This window comes from Papio anubis, chromosome 14, assembly GCF_008728515.1.
Source record: "Papio anubis isolate 15944 chromosome 14, Panubis1.0, whole genome shotgun sequence".
Classification (NCBI taxonomy): Eukaryota; Metazoa; Chordata; class Mammalia; order Primates; family Cercopithecidae; genus Papio; species Papio anubis.
The window spans coordinates 75,579,574-75,602,328 of record NC_044989.1 but is presented as its reverse complement, the minus strand read 5'-3'; the positions used below and the strand labels follow the sequence as shown (position 1 = coordinate 75,602,328).

The following is a 22,755-nucleotide window of genomic DNA, read 5'->3' as shown; positions in this document are numbered from 1 at the left end:
AGATGGGTGTGATAATCCTTCCTTTGTGGACTGGGCAGCTGGCTCCCAGGAGGGTAATGTAACTTGCTCAAGGCCACACGGGGAAGGCAGGATTTGAACTCAGGTCCACTTGCCCTGTCTGCCATAGCCATACTCTCAAAACAGCATACTCACAGAAGTCACTACTTGTGACTTCCAAGTCACAAGTGGGGAAAGGTAAGGGTAGTTCAGAGACTGGAAAGAGGCTTAAGGCTATAGCTCTTTTAATATTTATAAAGTTTTGGGTCTACAGGTGTACTGGTTAAATATCACTTCTGGCCTGCAGGAAGACCTTGCAAGAAAGAAACAAGCCCTTGTCCAACTTCCCTATCTTATGGTTAAATTAGTCTCTTAGGTAGAATGGCAGTCTTTAGTTATTTCCCTTAATAGCTCCCTTCCCTTATTCCCTTGGGTCAGTTTGCAGCATCCAGTTGACTCTGGACTCTGAAAGTCACTCTTTTGGTCACACATTCCGTTGGCTGAAGATTGTCAGTCAATTACTAACCAATTGTCATCATTAACCTGTTAGTGAAAAGAGGAAGAACCTGTTTTCAACCAGGCAAAGGGAGGAAGAACCTTAGATAATATTAAAGAAAACATTTCACCCCTACTTTTCAGTCTCTGCTACAAAAAAAGACTTTACAAAAATTATTACCCAAACCACTGATAAGTCACCTCAGCCACAAAATGTGCTTTCAAATGATTTTCTAAGCAAATTAAATCCACCTTCAAAGGGCAAAAATCTGGCATAGTTTAAATATTCAATAGAATGCAATGTAGGTTTTGGGAAGCAATTCAAAGTCAGACAGTCCAAAACCGAGTCTGAGCAATGATGGTGAGGTTGGAATAAATGCAAAATCATTCAAAGTGACCACTTTCAAATACAACATTCTTTTGAATACAAAAATTCTGGTATGTTTGTTAAAAACTTAGTGTAATTTTCTTATTGTTCCATTGCCTGAAAACTATCAGTATGTTTCCAATAAATATTGTCTTACGCCTAAATTAGACAGAAGTTGGCTTATGTTACTAAAAGTCAGAGACTACTAATTAATTTAAAAAATTGGAGCCTGAAGTGTTCAAATAACAGATTTTAAAAGATGACCTTAAATACAAAACTTGGCTGGCTCAAGATATGGAGGCGTAGACTGTGGTCTATTCTGGCTCAGATACATTTATGCACTACAGGAAAAAAAAAAAAAAAAACCCAGCTAAACTGTTACCTGTTTATTGGCATTGAGATGATATGCCTACATGGAACTGCAGGGGATTTGGCAGAAAATTTCTGATTCTTAATGGATATTGACTACTTGTGGCTTTCAGCAGGAGTGATATTCAAAATACCTTCAACAACTCATACGGCTCTCAATCCACCAATCAGGATGTATGTGGGATGAGCAGCTGGGCCCTGAGGCCCTGACTGGCTCACACCAGCCCCTTAATTGCTAATTGTGATGTCCTCAGGAGGTCCTGGGGAAGGGCCAGGGCAGTGGGGAAGGGTAGAGGGTAGTTTAGATACTGGAAAGAAGCTTAAGGCTGTAGGTTTTTTAATATTTATAAACAGTTTTGGGCCTACAGGCGTACTAGTTACGTATCACTTCTGGCCTGCAGGAAGACCTTGCAAGAAAGAAACAAGCCCTTGTCCAACTTAACCCATGTAATAGAAGCAGAAAGAGAGCAGAATGCAGCTGATCTTTCTCCTGTGACCAGCAATCCAGGACCTGTGAGGGTAGGAGTTAAATTCTGTTTGTGAGTAAAAGCAAGGCGATAGTGGGAACAGAGCATCTGTAAGACAGGGGGATGGGAGTGTCCTCAGAAGTGGGCGAAGCCTGACCAGTCCCCTGTCCCCCTTCCCACACATGAGGCTGTTGCTGTGTCTTTATTTTCTGATACTTTCTGTAAGAGTGGGAGCTTGGTTCTGCCTCCCACCAGGGCTCACTGCTTCATCCTGCACCATAGCAGTGCCAGGCTGAGGTCTGGTCCAGTGGACAGAGCCCCCAGACCTGTTGCTAAGAGATGAAAACTGCAAAGGAATGAGTAAGATCTGGAGTTAAGGATCATGATTTTAAAAATTTATTGCTTTGGTTACTAGCTGTAAGTTTTCCCAGGAATTGAATAGACTGGCAGTTTAGTAGGTTTTAAGGAAGTTAAAGTGACAAAGAAAACCCAGCTTAGAAAGAAGCAGCCCATAATACTCCACTTCTGAAACAATTCCCAGGCTCCAAAATCATGTCAACAGGAAGGGCATTGCTAAAGCAGCTCCCTGATGAGGAAATATCCTTACATGTTTCTCAGTCATGGTCTTGGAGGTCAACAAGTAGGGAAAATTCTCCCAGCAGGAGAATCAGGGCAGCCAGACCAGCCAATCAAGCGCAGATGCAGAGGATCTGCAATAGACCGGGAGAGAACATCTCATATGTTTTCATGTTCCCCCTTTACAGATGAGAGTTCCTGTTGTGGTTTTCCTGTTTTCCCTTCACTATTGGTTATTCACTGTGCTGGGGATGGTTAGATTGACCAATTAGCCATAAATTGACAGACTATAAGAAGCTGTATCTGTACATGCTCATCAGCCAGCATCCGGGTCTCAGGCTAGATGAGGCTACCCCTTTTAGGGGTGGTGGGGCATGCATATATGATTTCACATGGGGTATCTGTGTTACACTAGGAATTCTAGAATTGTGGGTATGGAAAAAAAGACAGTGAGTGTAAGCCCTGGCAGCCATGAAGTGGAATGTAAGAGATTATGGTAGCTGCACTTATCTGCCTAAGAAACATTCCTTCCGCCTTCTAGTAAGAGCTTCACCTCTCACCAGGCCTGGCCAATCATGAGCCTCCATTGCCTAGGGAAGTGATTTCTTCTGGCATGGGCATGTGACTCATGCAGACTCTGGGAGAAATACACTTTCCCAGCTGATTGTGGCTTGGTGACCACACCAGTGACCATGGTTTCCACCCTGTGGAGAAGAGACGAGAACTGGACAAGGACAATACTAGTGGTACCGAATCCCCAATTTCAAATCCCAAGGTCCGAATTCCTAGTTTCCGCAATTTTTTCAACGTTTTTGTAAGCTACCTCTGCATCGTTCTTTACACACACACACACGCACACACACTCTATATATACTTACATAGAATTCTATGTGTAATTCTATGTATAGTTCATATATATGAATATGTAAGTACAGTTGACCTTTGAACAATACAGGGGTTGGGGCACCAACTTTCTGCACAGTCAAGAATTTATATATAACTTTTGACTCCCCCAAAAGTTAATAGCCTACTGTTGATTAAAAGCCTTATCAATAACATAAACAGTCATTAACACATATATTGTATATTTTATGTATTACATACTGTATTCTTACAGTAAAGTAAGCTAGAAAAAATAAAATGTTAATAATAAAAACCATAAGGAACGGAAAATTTATTTCCTATTTATTAACTGAAAGTGGTTCATCAGCATAAAGGTCTTCATCCTTGCTGTCTTTACCTTGAGTAGGCTGAGGAAGAGGAGGGAGAAGGTTTGGTCCTGCTGTCTGAGGGTTGGCAGAGGTAGAAGAACATTCATGAATAAGTGGACCTGCACAGTTCAAACCCATGTTGTTCAAGGGTCACTAGACACATATATTATACATATAATTCTGTGTGTGTGTGTGTGTGTGTGTGTGTGTAAAATACAGTGGTTCTTCCTTATTTGTGGTTTTGCTTTTCATGGTTTTAGTTACCCATGGTCAGATAAAGTTTGAAAATATTAAATGGAAAATTCCAGAAATAAACAATTCATGAGGTTTAAATTGTGCACCATTCTGAATAGCACCATAAAACCTCTCGCCACGGTGCTTTGTCTGGCCCCAGACATGAATCACCCCTGTGTCCACTGTATCTACCCTGTATACACCACCTGCCTATTAGTCACCTGATGTCTATTTTGGTTATCACATGGAAAAAACAGTGTATGTAGAATCTGGTACTAAACATGATTTCAGGCAATCAATAGGAGTTCTAGGTGTTTCCCCACAGATAAGGGGGGACCACTGTATAGGAAATTAGTTTCCTTCACTTGAAACCAAAAATGTACTATATAATATAGCCTAGAAGCTATAACTAGTTATAGAATGATCAAAATGATTCATAAAAATGTACAGTTCCCCTATAACATGTGTTATTTAAATCAATATAGCACTGCATTTAAAAAAGTTTACATAGGATGTCATGAGAGACTAAAAGTTGTTATAATGCATGTAACATTATTATATGTAAAAAGTAGGCAATTTTTTTTTTTGAGACAGAGTCTCACTCCATCACCCAGGCTGAAGTGCAATGGCACGATCTTGGCTCACTGTAACCTCCCACTCCTGGGCTCAAGTGATTCTCCTGCCTCAGCCTCCCAAGTACCTGAGATTACAGGTGCGCAGCACCACACCCAACTAACTTTTGTATTTTTTGTAGAGATGGGATTTCGTCATGTTGGCCAGGTTGGTCTCGAACTCCTGACCTCAAGGCATCTACCTGCCTTAGCCTCCCAAAGTGCTGGGATTACAGACATGAGCCACCACATCTGGCCAAAAGTAGGCAAATATTTTAAAACTTATTTATCAATGTATTCAATGTACTTTCACATCTCATTTAGTTTTCACCAAAAAAAGGAATATAACACAAATCAGCTGGTGATGGTAATAGCAATGATGTTAAGCACCATGCATACATTGTCGCTGAAAGATGACTCGGCATTGTAATGACTTGTTTCCCAGTTTACAAATAAGGGAACAGAGGTTCAGAGAGGTTCAATGACTTTACCAAGTCTTCAGTTACTGAATGGCAGGGCCAGGCCTGAAGACTGCATTTGATGTTTCCTAAATGTGTGTGCATTACCCTCGACCACACTATTTCCTCTTTAAACACTGGAATCCCTTTTTACAAATAAGTAGCAAAGGCAATTAGCTGATGATGTATTTTGCCCAGAATTTTAGAGAAACAGGGAGATGTGGAAAGAGGTGGAAAAGGGGCTAAGATGGAATGCAGAGCAGTAGGAAAGATTACACGTTGTCTAGGATAACATCAGCTGTATAGTGGTCCAGCTTTTCAGTTTACCACGTCCTTCTGTGTTGTCTCAACACCAAGGCATCTGAGAAAAGACGGCAAACAGCAAAGAGGATTCACTCTAGAGTTAAGGGAAAGTAAACCTAAAGAATAAACACAGCAAGCACTATATTATACTATCTTTGAAGTAGTTTCTCGGGACCCAAATGGCAGGACAAGGTGGCACAACCAGTGTGACCTAGGTCAATCAAGGGCAGCTGTCTCTTGTCATTAGTGGGAACACTGCATTGATTAGTGCCACTAAATGCTCAAGGGACTGGAGGACCACCTGTGTGGCCTGCGGGCTGCTATTGATTATATGCTGGTGATGTCCTGGGCTGCAGAGCAAGGAAAGGCTGCAGGGAGGCTGAGGGAGGAGGGCAACGTCCCCTCTCATTGACAGCAGGCACAGTAGCCTGATAACCAGAGATGCAGGCTGCAAGCTGCAAATTTTTCTTTGCTGTTTTCTTTACTCACACTGGCTCTGCTCCCTGTTGCTGCTCAAAGCGAATCTGGGAAGTAATATATTCATGTATTTACCACCTGATCCCACCCCAAGGCCTGCAAAGTCAGGGTCCTCAACATAAGGAGACCTCCCCCTTTCTTCTGGATTACATCCAGAGTGTTATTAAGGCTTTTGGCATGTCTCCTAAATCTTGCTTTTCCAAACAAGAACAAGACGCACTTGGGCTAATTATTTTTACCTAATGAAAAGTGTCTGCTTGAACTAGGCTGATTTCCCCCAGGGGTTCAGGTCTTTCTAGGAAATAAAGGAAAATCTTGACATTTTTCTCTTTTCAGCGGCTGGAGCCATATTTATTTTGTGGTTGACACAAAGGGATTCTTGCTTGAGGACACATTTCTAGCTCCAACCTTGTTATTAGCCATACCCTTTGGAGAATGTGTAACACATAACTGGGAAGGGAGTGGAAATACTAATTCAATAAGCTGAGCTCATAAAACATGGCCAAGTCAGAAATAAGAAGGAACATGAAGTGTCAGGCTCCTGACAGGGTTAGGGAGAGCAACTAGCGAGCCAGAGGGAAATCGCATTTCAGGCTGGACTGGCCACCTCATGTCTCTTGGCATCCTCTGGGTATCAAGGCTGCATCCTAAAAAAGTAGTGGCTTTAATAAGAATGGGTGAACCGATTTGGTTAAAAAAAAATTCAGTGGCCTCAACTTCCAGCTCAAAATGGCATTTGGGCAGCAGTTCCTCTATGGCTCCTTCAAACTTTGCCATAAATAATGCAATAAGGAAATGTAAAGAAATACACAACACCGGCTGGCCGCGATGGCTCACGCCTGTAATCCCAGCACTTTGGGAGTCTGAGGCAGGTGGATCACGAGGTCAGCAGATCGAGACCATCCTGGCTAACACGATGAAACCCCATTTCTACTAAAAGTACCAAAAATTATCTGGGCCTGGTGGCAGGCGCCTGTAGTCCCTGCTACTCGGGAGGCTGAGGCAGGAGAATGGCGTGAACCCAGGAGGCAGAGCTTGCAGTGACCCGAGATTGCAGCACTGCTCTCCAGCCTGGGTGACAGAGCGAGATTCTGTCTCAAAAAAAAAAAAAAAAAGAAATACACACCACCAAAGTAACAGGCAGACTAATGCCAGAATGTTAGTGGAAGTTTTGCAGATTATAAGGGAAATGCCACTGAATTAATGTTTAAAACAAAGCAAAAACAGAAAAGACTTCACTTAGTTATACAGACACACCCTGAAAATAGAAAAGCAGACTCTTTGTCCTATGTTCACTCTCTGTCCCCAGTCTCTGTAACCCATAGGTGTGGATTTTGAGGTAGCCTGAGCACTTTTGCCCTCTTGTCCCTCCCACCCTTTATTCTTCCACCATCATGATAAACTTTCATAGTCTGCAATTTCTAGAACATAAACAGAAATAGCAGGTGGGGCTGGGCTGGCTCAGATAATTCTGAGACGTACGGCCCGTTTTTCAAGAACCTGTGACACTCTGGCTCATCTGTGTTCTTGATGTAGCCCCATAGGTCTAGAGCCAGCAACCCAAGGAGTATGACTTGAAGAAGACACCACTTTGGTCCAGAAAGGACTGCTATAATGATATCAGATCACTCTTTTATTGAAATTTTTAAATGTGTTAATGTAGGGGACGTGGCTTGTGTATTTTCTTTTGTGTGTGTGTTATAGTTTTCAGGTTTCAGTAGCAGAAATTATCCTATCTTAATATAATGAAGTAAGTAGCTTTTATCTTAGTATATTTTCAGGAGATTTTATATATGGTATGGGAATTGCCTGTTCCTTAAAGGATTGAATGGATTTTAAAAATTACAATTATTTGGCTCAGAGCATTTTTGGGGTATAATTCTCAAACTTAAAAAATTTTTTCTGTCATTACTACTCAATACAATTCAAGTTCTACTATTTCTTAGCCAGTTATCATCATTTATATTTTAAATAACCCGACTCATCAAGATTTTAAAGTTTATGACTATAGAATTGATACACAATATGTCCTGCCTGCCTGAATTGTTTGGGAACGGTTCTTGGATTAACATGTTCCTCAGCAGTGGACACACACCTCCAATAAATATCCACTTGGTCTAAGTTGACGTATAGAATCCTCTGGATCAAGACTTTATCCTTAAAAATATCTGATGTCTTGAAATCCATTGAGCATAAATCCAGAAGCAAGTTCCTGTCACTTTCAGTTCAGCAGGCAGGCAGAAAATTCTTTTCTTTTTATTGAAAGTTAATTTTCTATGGTTTCCATTTCCTCATCATTCCTGGGTATTGGTTTTTCTGACGCTGCTCTGCCTGGACATTAACATGTAAAGTGACCTCTCATTTTACAATTCAAAGCCCCTGCGAACATCGAGTATAAGGTATGAGGGAACCAGTAAGGAAGTGGTGGAGGCCGTGCCCTCTGATGATGCAAACTCTCACCCGGTTATCTGCCTGCTTGCGTCCTCTTCGTGCTGTATAACAGGGTCCTCTGTTTTGTGGGAGATAAGAACTCAATATGGAATGTTATTGGCCATTTGAGGTAGCAAAAACTGCTGCACCTCTTGTTAAGGAGTTAGTCAACCTATAAAGGCTGTGGGTCTGCACAGGGATTACAAATGAGAAACAGCTAAAACTAAGGTGTCCAACCTAGATAGGAAGATAAAGGAGTAGGTTGGGCAAAACAGGAGTTGTTTCTATGGAGACCGCTCTGAACAGTGCACTCGCTGTGGTGGGAGCGTGCTTTGAAAATATGTCAGGCTGAAGTCAGAATAGAAATCACTCAGCACCAGCTCCACTCCAGTTCCCAATCAGCACTTTGAGGAATGATGAGTCCCCTAAGAAAATGATAGGAAATCCTTCAATGCAAAGAATTCCAACAGCTTCCTTCAGCCCCCAGCTGGTGATGGGAAGTTGTCACGTAAATGGAGGAACTGTCTCCATTTATAGAAAAACTCTCTCCATTTATGTGGCACCACTCCTCAACTCCAGCCACTCCTCAACTCCTTTGTTGCTTCTTCCCCATCTCCCGGCTTCCAAATATCCCAGTATCCCTAGCCTGCTTCTTCCCCATCTCCCCGGCTTCCAAATATCCCAGTATCCCTAGCCTCGTGTCTCATATCTCTTTTTTCTATATATTCTCACGCACTAGGTGATCTCATCCAGGCCCAGAGCTTCAAAGACATTTATACATCAATGATTCCCCAATTTTTCTTTCTCTCCCCATCCTCCCCTCTGAACTCAGTTCTTTTATACCCAACTACTTACTTGAAATCTTTACTTTGATATCTAATATCTATCTCAAAATTAATATGTGCAAAATTGAGTATGTGCAAAAATAATTCTTCATTTCCTTGCCCAAAGTGTGTTCTTCCTCCAATCTTCCCTATGTCAGGAAATGACAACTCTTTTAAGAATTGCTTAACATAAAAAGCTGTCTTAGTTCACTTGGTGATTCTTTTGTCTGGTATTATTTGCATATTTTTCAATTACCTCTTACATGACAACTTTTAGAGTATATATTTTTAATAGACAGGAAAGATAATAAGTCTTTCCTCTGTCTCAGTTGATAAACCACATGTCTTCACACAGAGATATACTCTCTGTTGGTAGTATCAGTACAGATATTGTTTCTCCTTCTCTACCCGTGTATTTCCAGTACTTCTGAGTACCATGGTACATATTTATATTACCATATGACCTTTGACTCTTTGTCCTCCTCTTATTACTCTAGACAATTTAGCATAGTTTAAAGGAGTAGTATTATTCCTGGAGGCTCTTCCTACACAGGATTGGTGACACAAGAAGCATCTGCAAGCTACATACATGTATCGCAACATATTCAACTGGGATGTGTCCTCAACACAGGTTTTTTTTATACAGATCCCAAGCACTTTATGCCACTCCAGTGCCACCCAACATGAAGGGAAGATGGATGGAGGGGCAGGTGGAGAAGAAAGAAACAGTTGTCTTCACTGATTGCACCCGAGATTTGCTCTTTGTGAGCACACAGCTGGGCCCATCCCCGGGCTTTGTGAGAGGCCCTGAACATAAGCCTCATTAGCTTCTCAGTTGCACCCAGCTCTTGTAAATCAGTAGTATACTGGCCTTCAAGACTGTGCTCTCAAACAAAGATTTGCAAGTCTGTTTAACAACCCCAAAGTCAAGAAAATGACCGTTAGTTGTCTTTGTGTTGGCTTCCTCTGGTTATCATTTGAAAATAATGTTATCCTTCATGCTTGAAAAGGGAGGTAAGGTAGAGTACAGAGCAGAGAAAAACAAACTATTAATATTTCAACATATATTTCTGGTTTAGGAAGTATTGATTTTTGCTTCCAGGCACCAGAAAGATTAACCGGAATACCTGGTCAAATGAGAGGGCTCTGGTAGCAGTCAGGGTCCCCTTGACTATAAATAGAAAGGAATTTAGTATAGGAAATTAGGCACTTCCAAGTTTCTGGAAGAGTTAGAGAAGCAGGGTCTAGGGTGGTCTCCAGAAATGACTTTTGGAAGAAAACTGACTAAAAGCATAGGGACTTTTTCTATAATTAGAATGTTGGCGGATGAGGAAGCTAGTGTACCCCTGTTGGCTCCAGGATCACACATCACTCCATGTCTAACTGGGGGTCAAGAAGCCACCACCGGGGGAGCTGGTTCCAGAGCCATCACATGCTGACTAGAACCACATCCACAAAAAAGATGCCTCGCATTTTGCCACTTCCCTCCTTGCAGAACTTGATTCTACATTCAGGTCTCACACGAGTGCCTCTGGTTATCTTGGTGCAAGGAAGTCTGGGATATATAGTTTTCAGCTTTCCATACTCTGTAATAGAGAAAGGCACACCAGGAGGAGGTTGTAAGAGATGTTCATTCCTTGATCTACCATTTAGCTGCCGGAACTATGGACATTAGTCAACCTTCTGGGAGCAAAGTTTCTACTCAATCCAGCTCCTGTTCCAGCAAGATACCCCGGGCCACATGTAAGAGGAACAGCCACCATGGGCTTAGTGTCTGTGAATTTATATCCTGAGCTGCCTACCTTAACCACCAAATCCCACTGCTTCTGCCATCCACACCCTTGCCTCATCCCTTCTGTTTGGCATGTAGTTCATCCAACCCTGGCCCTTCTCCCAGGTAAGCATATGTCTTCTGTGGCTTGATGGAATTTCCGCAGATGGCCTACACAGCCCTAGGACTGTCCCTTCCCATGAGGGGTCCTGAAAGTATGTGTCTTCTTCCACTTCCATCCAATTTTTCTCACTTTCTAGGGTGTGACTTATTTACAGTCAAACTCCAATGCTGGGAACAATTTAGTTTTTCAATTCTTCAACAGCAAGCTTGAAAAAAAGTCTCATTTTGGTGCACCTTCACAAAATGCTGCTATCCTACAAGGATCCTAATATCAATATGTATCGTGAAGATACAACAGGACAGATGTGGGTCACATTGGTGGTTCACACTGTAAGAATCATTTTTCTCAACAAAAAGTGCATCTTGGCTACAAAACATTTTGTGGGGTCATGACCCCGTTAATTTCTTTAAATGAAATTTCAATTCAGGTAATTATATTATGCTAAATGATGTCAGACCAGTATTAAATAAGCCTGTGGAAATAATCATCCTTCGATCACGGAGAAATTGAAAGCTGCATTTTATTCACGACTGAGCACAAATAACATGTCTAGACTTCATTGTTTAGTAAAAAATGATGCATAAATTAACTCTTCCCCTTAGTTCTATTCAGACATGCCATTTTAATTCCTCTTAATATACTCATTCATAGATTTAGTACCAACCTGTATAAAAGACACTAGTCTTCATCTAGTAATAATTTTAGCAAAGATCCCTTTGAATCTACATGTATAGATCATATTTTCCTTCCTTTCGATGCAACACTAAATTAAACTCAGTATGTTGCTCAGACATGTGTTGGGAGAAATAGACAAAGGTTATACTGATACATGTGATTACCTGGTGTTTTCTAGGGCATGATCCTATATTATCACCCTCCACCACCTGGCCTCAGCAATCAGTGAGAGGGCTGTGTTCCTATGAGCAGTTTCACATCCTCTTCCTGCCTTTCACACTGGCCATACAGGGAACCCCTGTGGCTGTCCCCAGATACTGCAGGCTGCTGCCTCCTGCACACCTACTATTGGCCAGATCGCTCTGCCCCCTGGTCCCTGATGCCTGACTGTGTCCTTGGGTGAGATGCACCTGAGAAACTGTAGCAGTGCCGCTTGGAACGAGGACATCCCAGTTAGCTATGGATCAGGACTCTTACTCATTTTCACCACCTTTGGCCAGAGCACAGTCAAATGTCCAGTTCTCTACTGTGTTTCTCTGCCTTGGCTGGAACAAGGACATAAGCCTCTGCGGGCCCTGGGATGCCCCACCTTGCCTCACTGAAAATGGGAACCTCTCTTGGGGATGTGCAGAGCTCTGAGAGGTCGCTATCCCAATTCAACCAGAATTTCATGAATTGTGCTTTCCAATTTCATTTAGAGAAACAGTTGCTATGATTAAAATACAGGTATACTTCCTCAGAGATACTGTAGATTTCGTTCCAGACCACTGATGTAATGGTCACAGTAAAGTGAGTCACATAAATGTTTTTGTTTTCTGTTACATATAAAAGTTATGCTTACACTAGCCTCTCAAATGTGCAATAGCATTATATCTAAGAAAAATGTATGCAGCATAAATTTTTTATTGCTAAAGATAGAGCAAAGAGGATACTAAAAGAATCTGTCTTCCACTTCAGGGGTGAAGGGGGCAACTAGACATTCATCTGCTTATTTATTTTGGAGCCTCTAAGCCCCCTCTGAATTCCCTCTGGCCCACCCCCCAACCACACACAACAGCAACAACAACAACAACAACAACAACACACACAGCCTGTGGAATGGCAGAGAACACACAGAAGGACACACACACCCCCAAGCTTATGGGAACAGATAATTTTGAGACTTCATGTACCACCAACCTGAGAGCAGAGTTCTTGGGCAGTGGGAGCTGCTGCCTCTGCAACCTGAGGACAGAAAACTTCTATCCTGCTATTTGAAAGCAGTCCATTCCCTGCTTCCAGCAACCTCTGCTGATGTTTACAGATGGCTTCACCATTACTCATCTCCCTCTTGGGACACTAGTTTAGTTTCATTTTTTTGTGAAAAATTGAGTTTAGTTTCCTTTTGTGAAGAAATCGCTCCACCCTTCTTAAATCTGTCTAGAGTCTTATGTCCAGACAGCTTATCTCTTCAGCCCAGAAGAGTAACACATGTCTTCTAAAAACTGTATTATGGAATCATCTAGACACTCGAGGAGGTACCTACCATCTATCTGACTTAATATGTATAATGCTATGCATGCATTTGAAGACCCATGTGTTCCTCCTGATTATTCATTCTTCCAGAGGGAAACCACTATTCTGATTTTGTTGACACATATTTCTTAATTTTTCTTATTCTTCTTCTTCCACTTACTTTCAAATCATCTCAGTCAAATTTTGGATGTTTTTCCTGGTCCTCCTTTACCCCAGTGATATCTTGGTCCCTCCATTACATAATGCCAGATAATGGAGGAATGTGTATGGTCTTGATTTACAACTGAATACCTGGCTTCTAAGCCTCTCATCTGATCCTGAGACCTGGCCAGCCTTCATGATGGAGGACTTTCAGATGTCTAGCCAGCCCACACCAATTCACGTCTACTGCTGGTTATGAGCCTCTGTGGGCCTCGGGGCTCCTCACCTTGTTTCACTGAAAATGGGAACCTCTCTTGGGGATGTACGAAGCTCTAGGAGTTTACTATTCCAATTCATCCAGAATTTCATAAATCGTGCTTTCTAGTTTCATCTGGAGAAACAGTTGCTTTGATAAAAATACAGGTATACTTCCTCAGAGATACTGTAGATTTGGTTCCAGACCACTGCCATAATGCAAGTATCACAGTAACTTGAGTTGCATAAATGTTTTTGTTTTCTGGTACATGTAAAAGTTATGTTTACACTAAATTCTAGTCTCTTAAATGTGCAATAGCATTATATCTAAGAAAAAAGTATGTATCATAATTAAATTTTTTATTGCTAAAAAATGCTAACAATCATCTGAACCTTCAGTGAGTCATACTCTTTTTGCTAATGGAGGGTCTTGCTTGATATTGATGGCTGCTGACTAATCAGGGTGGTGGTTTCTGAAGTTTGGGGTGGCTGTAGCCATTTTCTAAAAGAAGACAACAATGAAATTTGTTGTATCAATGGACTCTTCCTTTTGCAAAAGATTTATCTGTAACATGTGATGCTGTTTGATAGCATTTTACCCACACTAGAACTCCTTTCAAAATTGGAGTAAATTCTCTCAGACTGTGCCAATGCTTTATCAACTTAGGGTTTATGTACTATTCTAAATTCTTTGTTGTCATTTCACCAATGTGCACAGCATCTTCCCCAGTAATAGATTCCATCTCAAGAAACCACTTTCTTTGGAGCAACTCCTTATCCACTCAAGTTTTATCATGAGATTGCAGCAATTCAGTTGCATCTTCAGGCCCCACTTCTAATTGTAGTTCTCTATTTATTCCATATCCGCGGTGACTTCCTCCACTGAAGTCTTGAACTTCTCCAAGTCATCCATGAGGGTTGAAATTAACTTCTTCCAAACTCCTATTAATGTTAACATTTTGACCTCCTCTTATGAATCACAGATATTTTAAATGGCATCAAGAATTATAAATTCCCGGCTGAGTGCATGGCTCACGCCTGTAATCCCAGCACTTCTGGAGGCTGAGGAGGATGGATCACTTGAGGTCAGGAGTTCAAGACCAGCCTGGACAACATATGAAACCCCATCTCTACTAAAAATACAAAAATTTGCTGGGTGAGGTTGTTCATGCCTGTAGTCCCAGCTACTCAGGAGGCTGAGGCAGGAGAATCGCTTGAACCCAGGAGAGGGAGGTTGCAGTGAACCAAGATTGCGCCACTGCACTCCAGCCTGGGTGACAGAGCAAGAGACTCTGTCTCAAAAAAATATATATATATAATTTTTTTCCAGAAGGGTTTCCATTTCCTTTGCCTAGATCCATCGGAGGGATCATTATCTATGGCATCTGCAGCCTTACAAAATGTATTTCTTAAATAGTAGATTTGAAAGTCTAAATCATTCCTTGATCCATGGGCCGTGAAATGGATATTGTGTTAGGCATGAAAACGTTAATTCCCTTGTATATCTCAGGGTTCTTAAGTTACCAGATGCACTGTCAGTGAGCAGTAATATTTCAAAAGGATTTTTTTTCTGAGCAATAGATCTCAATAGTGGGCTCAATATATTTAGTAAACCATGCCATAAACAAACATGCTGTCATACAGGCTTTGTTTCTTCATTTATAGCAGACAGGAGTAGTAGCTTTGGCATAATTCTTAAACACCCCAGAATTTTCCAAATGGCAAATGAGCATTGGCTTCAACTTAAAGTCTCCAACCGCATTAGCCCCTAACGAAAGAGTCAGCGTGTTCTTTGAAGCTTTGAAACTAGGCATTGACTTTTCCTCTCTAGCTATGAAAGCCTTAGATGGCATCTTCTAATAGAAGGTTGTTTTGTCTACATTGAAAATCTGTTGTTAATGTGACCATCTTCATCAATGTCTCAGCTAGGTCTTCTGGATAACTTGCTGCAGCTTTTCTACATCAGCACTTGCTGCTTCACTGTGCACTTTTATGTTCTGGAGGTAGCTTCTTTCGCTAAACCTCAGAAACCAACCTCAGCTAGCCACCAACTTTTCTTTTGCAGCTTTGTCACCTCTCTCAGTCTTCACAGAACTGGAGAGAGTTAGAACTTTGCTCTGTATTAGGTTTTGAATGAAGAGAATTTTGTTGCTGGTTTGACCTTCTATTCAGACCACTAAAACCTTCTTCATATCAGCAACAAGGCTGTTTTGCATTCTTATCACTTGTGTATTCATTGGAAAAGCTCTTTTAATTTCCTTCAAGAACTTTTCCTTTGCATTTATAACTTGGCTGACTGGTCCAAGAGGCCTAGCTATTGGCCTGTCTTTACTCTTGACCAGCCTTTCTTGTTGGGCTTAGTCATTTCCAGCTTTTGATTTAAAGTGGGAGATGTGTAACTCTTGCTTTCATTTGAACACTTAGAGGCCATTGTAGAACTATTAATTGGCCTTTATTGTCTTATATGGGTGCAGTCCGTGGCACTCCAAAACAAATACAACGGTTATATCAAAGATCACTGGTCACAGATCATCATCACAGATATAATAATAATGAAAACATTTGAAATGTTATGGGAATTACTAAAATGTTACACATGTGAGCACATGCTATTGGAAAAATGGTGCTGATAGACTTGCTCAACACAGGGTTGCCACAAACCTTCAATTTGTAGAAAATGCAATACCTACGAAGCTCAAAAAAATTAAAGCACAATAAAATGAGGTATGCCTGTATGCCAAAGGCACTGATTTATTTGAGGAGTCCCCCATTTTTGGGACTTGTATATGTTTCAGCTGCCACCTTTGTGCATACATCTTTCTCCATAGTAAAAATTCTCAGGTATAAAATTTCAAGATTAAAGATACTCACATTTCAAAGATTTTGGATACACACTACCAAATTTCCCTCTGGAAAAACTGCGCCTATTTACACTATCAATGTTTGAGGACACACATAGATCATCTGTTTTAGGTTATATGCTTTGCCATGTATCTAGTAACTCCAACCTATTGGTCACATTATTAAAGTTCTCTAACATTAAGTTTTATCTACTTAGTTTACCAGATTGATTGATGGTATGTCAAAATATATATTGTCTTTCTGCTTGCACGTATATTACTAACAGCATAGGCTATTTGCACAGAAAGTATAATGACTGTTATATCTTCAGGTTATCAATATTAAATTACCCTATATATTCTATGTAACGTATTTTGGCTTGAATTTTTTATATATAGGTGTTCAGTAAATGTTGCTGAAGTAATGAATGTCACTGCCTAGCGGAGTTCTTGACATGAGGTACATTTGAAATAAATCTTGCCTTCCTTTCAGAATTCCTTGCGGTTATGAGACTGGGCTGTCTCCTTTCATAATTGGCTCTTTGAAAACTGCCCTCATTTCAAACATGATTTTCTAATTCTCATATGAGTGGTTCCTCTTCCCTTGTATTCTTTTATCCTATTTATTATTAGTCTCTTTTATCTGACCAAAAGGTGAGACAAGACTAACCTCCATCCTGCTTTGCCAGCCTGGAATCTGAGGCTTTGGTGGCTGCTTAGAAATCAGAAATAAAGGCCCTGTAGCGGTGGGTCTTCTAATGCATTGTGCATGAGAACGATGTGGGGAGCTTGTTAAAGTTGAGTCCTGGGCCTTCCGATTACATAATGTGATTCAATAGGTTGAGAGTTAGGCCCGTGAATCTGTATTTTTATTTTTATTTATTTATTTATTTTTTTGAGACAGCGTTTCGCACTTGTTGCCCAGGCTGGAGTGCAATGGCATGATCTTGGCTCACCACAACCTCTGCCTGCCGGATTCAGGTGGTTCTCCTGCCTCAGCCTCCCAAGTAGCTGGGATTACAGTCATGCACCACCTTGCCCAGCTAATTTTTGTATGTTTAGTAGAGACAAGGTTTCTCCATGTTGGTCAGGTTGGTCTTGAACTCCCAACCTCAGGTGATCCTCCCGCCTCGGCCTCCCAAAGTACCGGGACTACAGCCACCGTGCCCAGCCTTGAAGCTGTATTTTTTAAATACCTCCTGAAATGCTTCATTTGATGCAAGTGAGCTTCAGATGAGACTTTCAGAAGCACTGTCCTTGGGACCTTCCTAACTTCTCACACTATTTGGGCATTTCGGTGCTGCTAGAACTCGGTAGTTCAGTGCTGGGTGGATTCCCCCTTCACTGATATGCCAGAAGGCTTATATGTGTTAATTTACAAAAGCTACTTTAATCTACAAAACAAAAATTAATTTCTGAGTCACTAATCAGGAGTCGTAGAATGTGCCCTTAGACACCAACAGCTCTAGGGACTTGCTCTTCCCCATTAGTAAGCCCCAGCCAAGGTTGTTCCCCTTCGTTGTGTCTAGATAGAGTATTGGTTTTAAAGGCCAAATAGGAGCCCAGGGAATTTGATTCTGCAGCAGGAATTTCTAAACTGCAAGATACTAATAATGAACCCATAAGTTTGAACTTTTCTAATTGCTCTAATGCCATGTGCCACCTTAGAGAGAAATGGCCAGTTCAATATTCAAAGTTGGTTGGGTGAGGGAGAGATGAGGAAGAAGCAAAGAAACAAATCAAAGAAGATCTCTCCCATTTACTATGCCCAGTACTTGGATGGGGGGAGTTGGGGGGAGGTGGAGTGACTTGCACACCTGGAGAGAAAAGGAGAGAGAGAACCAGAATGCAAAGCAGCTGACGCCGAATGGCAAGTCTTGTGGATATTCTCTGATCCTCACTCCAGGTCTCTTCTATACCACATGGTGAACGCTTAATTAGTGTAACTGAGACACACATCTTACTTTTGCAGAGAGCATGCATCACAGTTACTCACAGACGTGAGTTGAGAAACACTGCACAGTGCTTACACGTTTTCGAATTGGTCTTCCACGTTGAAAAGTTGCAATATCACATACAAATTCTGGTTACTGGCTTCCCCTAAAAAATGGGAAGATCTACCAAACTAGATCCTGTTTCCAACTTGAGATCTCAGTGGGAGCTGAGGATCACCTGCCCTCAGAGAGGCTTCTTAGGTTGCTATGATCTCTACCACTCCCTCTGTCCATTTGAGTTCCCAACCACTACTTCAGGCCCCTGAAGCTTTTGGTCTTGCATGTAATATTTAAAAGCTGCCCCCTGTGTCAGCTGACCTTTCCTTCACTTCTCATTTAAGGAAAGGTAATTTCTCACTCTCATGGAGAGGGCTCTGTCTTCCACCCACTGTCCCTCTGGAAAAAGTTAAGGGGACAGAGAGTGTTCACAGGTAGGCCTTGGTCACCTAGCAGAGACACCCATTGATCCCCTCCTCTACAGCCCCAGTGGATGACAGTTACATCTTATCCAATAATAATCCACAGCTAGGGTGACCTCCAGCTAGGGTGACCAACTCATCCTAGTTTGCCCAAGATGGATTTGGGCACTGAAAATCTCATATCCTGGAAACTCTCTTTCCACCCAGGCCCAAGCAAGAGCGAGATGGGACCGTTGGTCAGCCTATCTTCATCCGGATAAAGGGGCTCTGGCATTGGACACTGTGGGCATCTGGCTCTGGAGCAGACTTTTGGGCTCAGAAAGGTCAAAGGGTCATGAAGAGAAGTTATAGGCAGCCTGCAGTAAGAACTCATATATGCTGGCAGACAGGGGAGCAATTTAAGATGTAACTTGTCTTTCTGTTGGGCTGGGAAAATTAAACAAATTAGACCACTTCTTGCCCTGCTCTGTATATCTAATACAGCTGAACAAGGATTTAATGATTGAGAGTGGCCAACCGTCTAACCCGGCCTAGGACTATTGGCTCCTCCCTCCTATCTGACCGGGCACTCATGAAAGCTGTCATCTGTCTACCTGGCCTCCTGGGTCCAAAGGAGGTTGTCTTTTCCTATAATCGTAAGGGTGATAAATAGAGATTTTTAATTAGTTTAAATTATCTAGGCTGAAGATCCCTTTCATAACACTTATGTCCATACTTTGATGCAAACATTTGCCTTTCAAATGATTTCAGGGGCTATTTATGAAAGTGAGGATTGGCCTGTACCAGCTTCTGTAATGCAGAGGCATAGTTAGGCACATTATGGATCAATGACTTTACCCATCTATGAGTTTCATTTTGTACTTTTTGTTACATTTGTTGTCAGTCTTAAAATTAATCTGTGCTTTTTATGTGAAATACTTCTAAAATCCAGACAAGTATAAAGAGTAAAACAATATATTATTTCCCACATAAACCCATTTTTATTGACTTTATAGACGTAATTTGTATCTTCTTTTTTCATTTAATGTAATTTCATAAGCAAGGATAATATTAAGAAATATTTAACAACTAGGAGGACATAAGCACAGACCCAATGGGGATGAGGTCCATGCCAGGCTGGCTGTGGAGTAGAGGGAGTCCTGGAGTCCCAGGCTCTAAGACACCTGCACCCTTTAGATTGTGGGGTTGTAGGTAGGTTTGAGAGGCAGGGGAGGTTCCAGACAGCGAGAAGAGCAGAGGTGCACTCAGGTCCACAGGCTATTAACCATGACCAAGACTTTTAAAAATCTTTGTCAGCATGAAATATACATAGATATAGATACATTATAGGTATAGATATGTATGTGTGTGTAATATACGCACATAGTTTTAAATTAAAAATCAAATGCTGCTAAGTCGCTACTAGAAGCTATTACTCTCAATTTTTTTCTTCCAATATTTTCCTCCATATTATTCACATACACACATATATACATATATATACACATATATCACCTGCAATAACAGGAAGTTCATAAATACGTAAATACACACATGAACACATATGTACATATATATGCACACATATGTGTGTGTTTAGGTGTTATTTATTGACTTTTATTGCAGGCAGAGTTTTTTGTTAGTTTTTTCCACTCCCTCATCCTCCTGATATGATTACATGACAGTTTTGGTTCAATCTGTACTCAGTGGTTTTATCATTTTGACTATGCAAATATTGCTCACTGCCAAATGAAATTGAAAGCTGTGATTACATTTGCTTTCTTAGAGAGGCAGTTCAGAGCCTAACAGGCTGCTTGAATCCCATTCTGGCACCTCAGGCCAGTCTTCCTATTTTTTCCCTCCTGAATAATGGGGATATCAATAGTACCAACTTGCTAAGGTGATATTTACAATTAAATGAGATAATATGTGTAAAAGGGCTGAGAACATTAAGTCATACGATGGAAGTAGTCAATAAAATATAAAAAAAAATAGCAACGGTTATTACTACCTTTTTCTTTATCTTGGAGTTAATGTTGCCTCATTGAAATTTTTTCTTCATTTCTTTTAATCTCTTAGTCTTCTGATACTCTTCAACAATTACATAAAACACCTCTTACCACAATGTTCTTCACGTTCAAATCTATTAGGTAGCCGATCACAGTTGGGAAATTTATAAGGAGTAGTGGTGATTATGATAAATGGAAAGAGATATCCATCGAGAGTTTCTCTGTCTGCCCAATGTTATTAAGACAGGCTTCCCTTTTGCCTACTGCACAGCTGACCTGTGGCAGCTACCTTGCCATCATTCTTGGATTTTGCTTGCCTCCCTCCTGTTAGAGACCTTTGCTTCCTGAACTCTATGCTTTTCTCTTACTATAAATCCTAGCTTTGGTACAAAACAGCCTCTCGTAGTTTCTTGAGAGGATTTCAATGAAGATAAATGTAGGTATATTTTTTGAAATTTTGCTGGCCAAAAAAATGCCATTACTCTACTATTCTGTATGATTGATAGTTTGGCTGGATACAGAACTCTAGATCGAAGATTCTTTTCTCTCAGATTTTCCAAGGCATTTTTGTCTTCTAGAATCCAGTGTTGTTGTTGTTGAGAAAAATCTGCTGCCTTCTTGTTCCAGGCAAAGGGGCTCTCTGGAAATATTTACGATCTTTATCTCCAGAGTGTTCTGAAATGTCATGATTATGTTGGTGTGGGTCTCTTCCCCACATACCCCTCCCATTCATTATGATGGCCATGAGGGCCCAGAAATCTGGAAACAAATATCTTTTAGTTCTGGAAAATGTCCTTGCATTTTTTACTCCTTGGTGATTTCCTTTCCCACTAATTTACTTATTCTTCCTTTTGGAAATCTATTAATTGAATGTTAGCCTTCCCAAACAGATTCCAGGATTTCCATATATTTGTCTCCTTTTTCTTCTACTTTCGAGGGATATCCACAGTTTTATCTTTCAACATTTTACTGAATGTTTTCTCAGCTGTCCTATTTTGATTTCCAAAATGATAGTCTCACTCATTAGCAGCATGAAATTTCACTTTATAAACAGATTTACTTCATATTTCACTTTATAAACATAATTTACTTAAATCATCTCTTTATATTACACATGTAGACTGCTTACAGATCATGATGCAATAAACATGCCTATGTCATGTCTCTGATTCAATACAATTTTCCAAAACTACACTTACTGAAACAAAAATGAGAATATTTTGAAGTTCTTAATATATAGCATATTACCAAAATGCTTTCCCAAAATTTGCATACATCTGTATCACCATGCAGACAGTAGTATTATCATTTATTTTAATATTTGATAATATGATAGATGAAATTTCATCGTTGATGTTTTGTTTTGATTTATTTCATTGCTATAGAGATTAAACTGTTTCTTGGATTCATTATGTGTTTTTGTTCTTTCAGGACCTATTTATTGCATTTTGGTATTTTAATAGATTTGTTTGAAGTGTTAAATATTAGGCATGTTAATATTTTGTTGGAAACATTTGATTCGATGTCTCAAAGGTTTATGCATTTTGTTTTGATATTATTTTATAATATTCACTAAATCTTATTTTTCATCATCAAATTTATCAATATTTTTCTCTTCTATGTAAACATAATAATCAAAACCAAAGAAGGAAAACAAGGAAGAAAAATTGCCACAAAGACATAATAAAGATTTAAAAAGTAATATTCTTACTGTATAGAGAGTATATTCAAATCAATGGGAAAATTCTACACCCCCATTGGAAAACTTGTGCATAAGAAAACTTACAGAAAAGACAAGTAGTTAATAAGCATCTGAAGTACATGTTCAACCTCATTAGTCATCTAAGCAGAGTAAATTAAAATGTAACACTAATTTTTGCCCATGAAATTAGAAAAGATTAAAAAAAATAATGTTGGCTAAGAGTGAGGTGAGGTTGGAATTCTCAAGCTAATAGGTGTGTAAATGGGTTTAATATTTCTGAAATTAATTTTATAACTTACATCTAAAATCTTAAAAAATCCCATAGCTTTTTGCATAGTAATTACACTTTCCTAACTCTGTTCCAAGTAAATAATAAGATGAGAGCACAGTGAGCACAAAGATACCACAGAATCATTTAGGACCAAATAAATTAAAACATCATAAATTTCCAGTGCCAGAGGAATGGTTTAAACATCCATGGCACATATGATATAATATTGTTCCATCATTAA

General features: G+C 40.3%; 1 long non-coding RNA gene across 3 annotated transcripts in view; it reads right to left on the bottom strand.

The window, feature by feature from the left end:
* Positions 1-4,683: 4,683 nt before the first annotated feature.
* Positions 4,684-22,755, bottom strand: part of LOC103877070 — a 43,545-nt gene continuing 25,473 nt past the window's right edge. For all 3 annotated transcript variants that reach the window (XR_004178315.1, XR_002516752.2, XR_004178314.1), the window contains one exon: positions 4,684-5,146. This is a non-coding gene — a long non-coding RNA (uncharacterized LOC103877070). The remainder of the gene's footprint in view (positions 5,147-22,755) is intronic.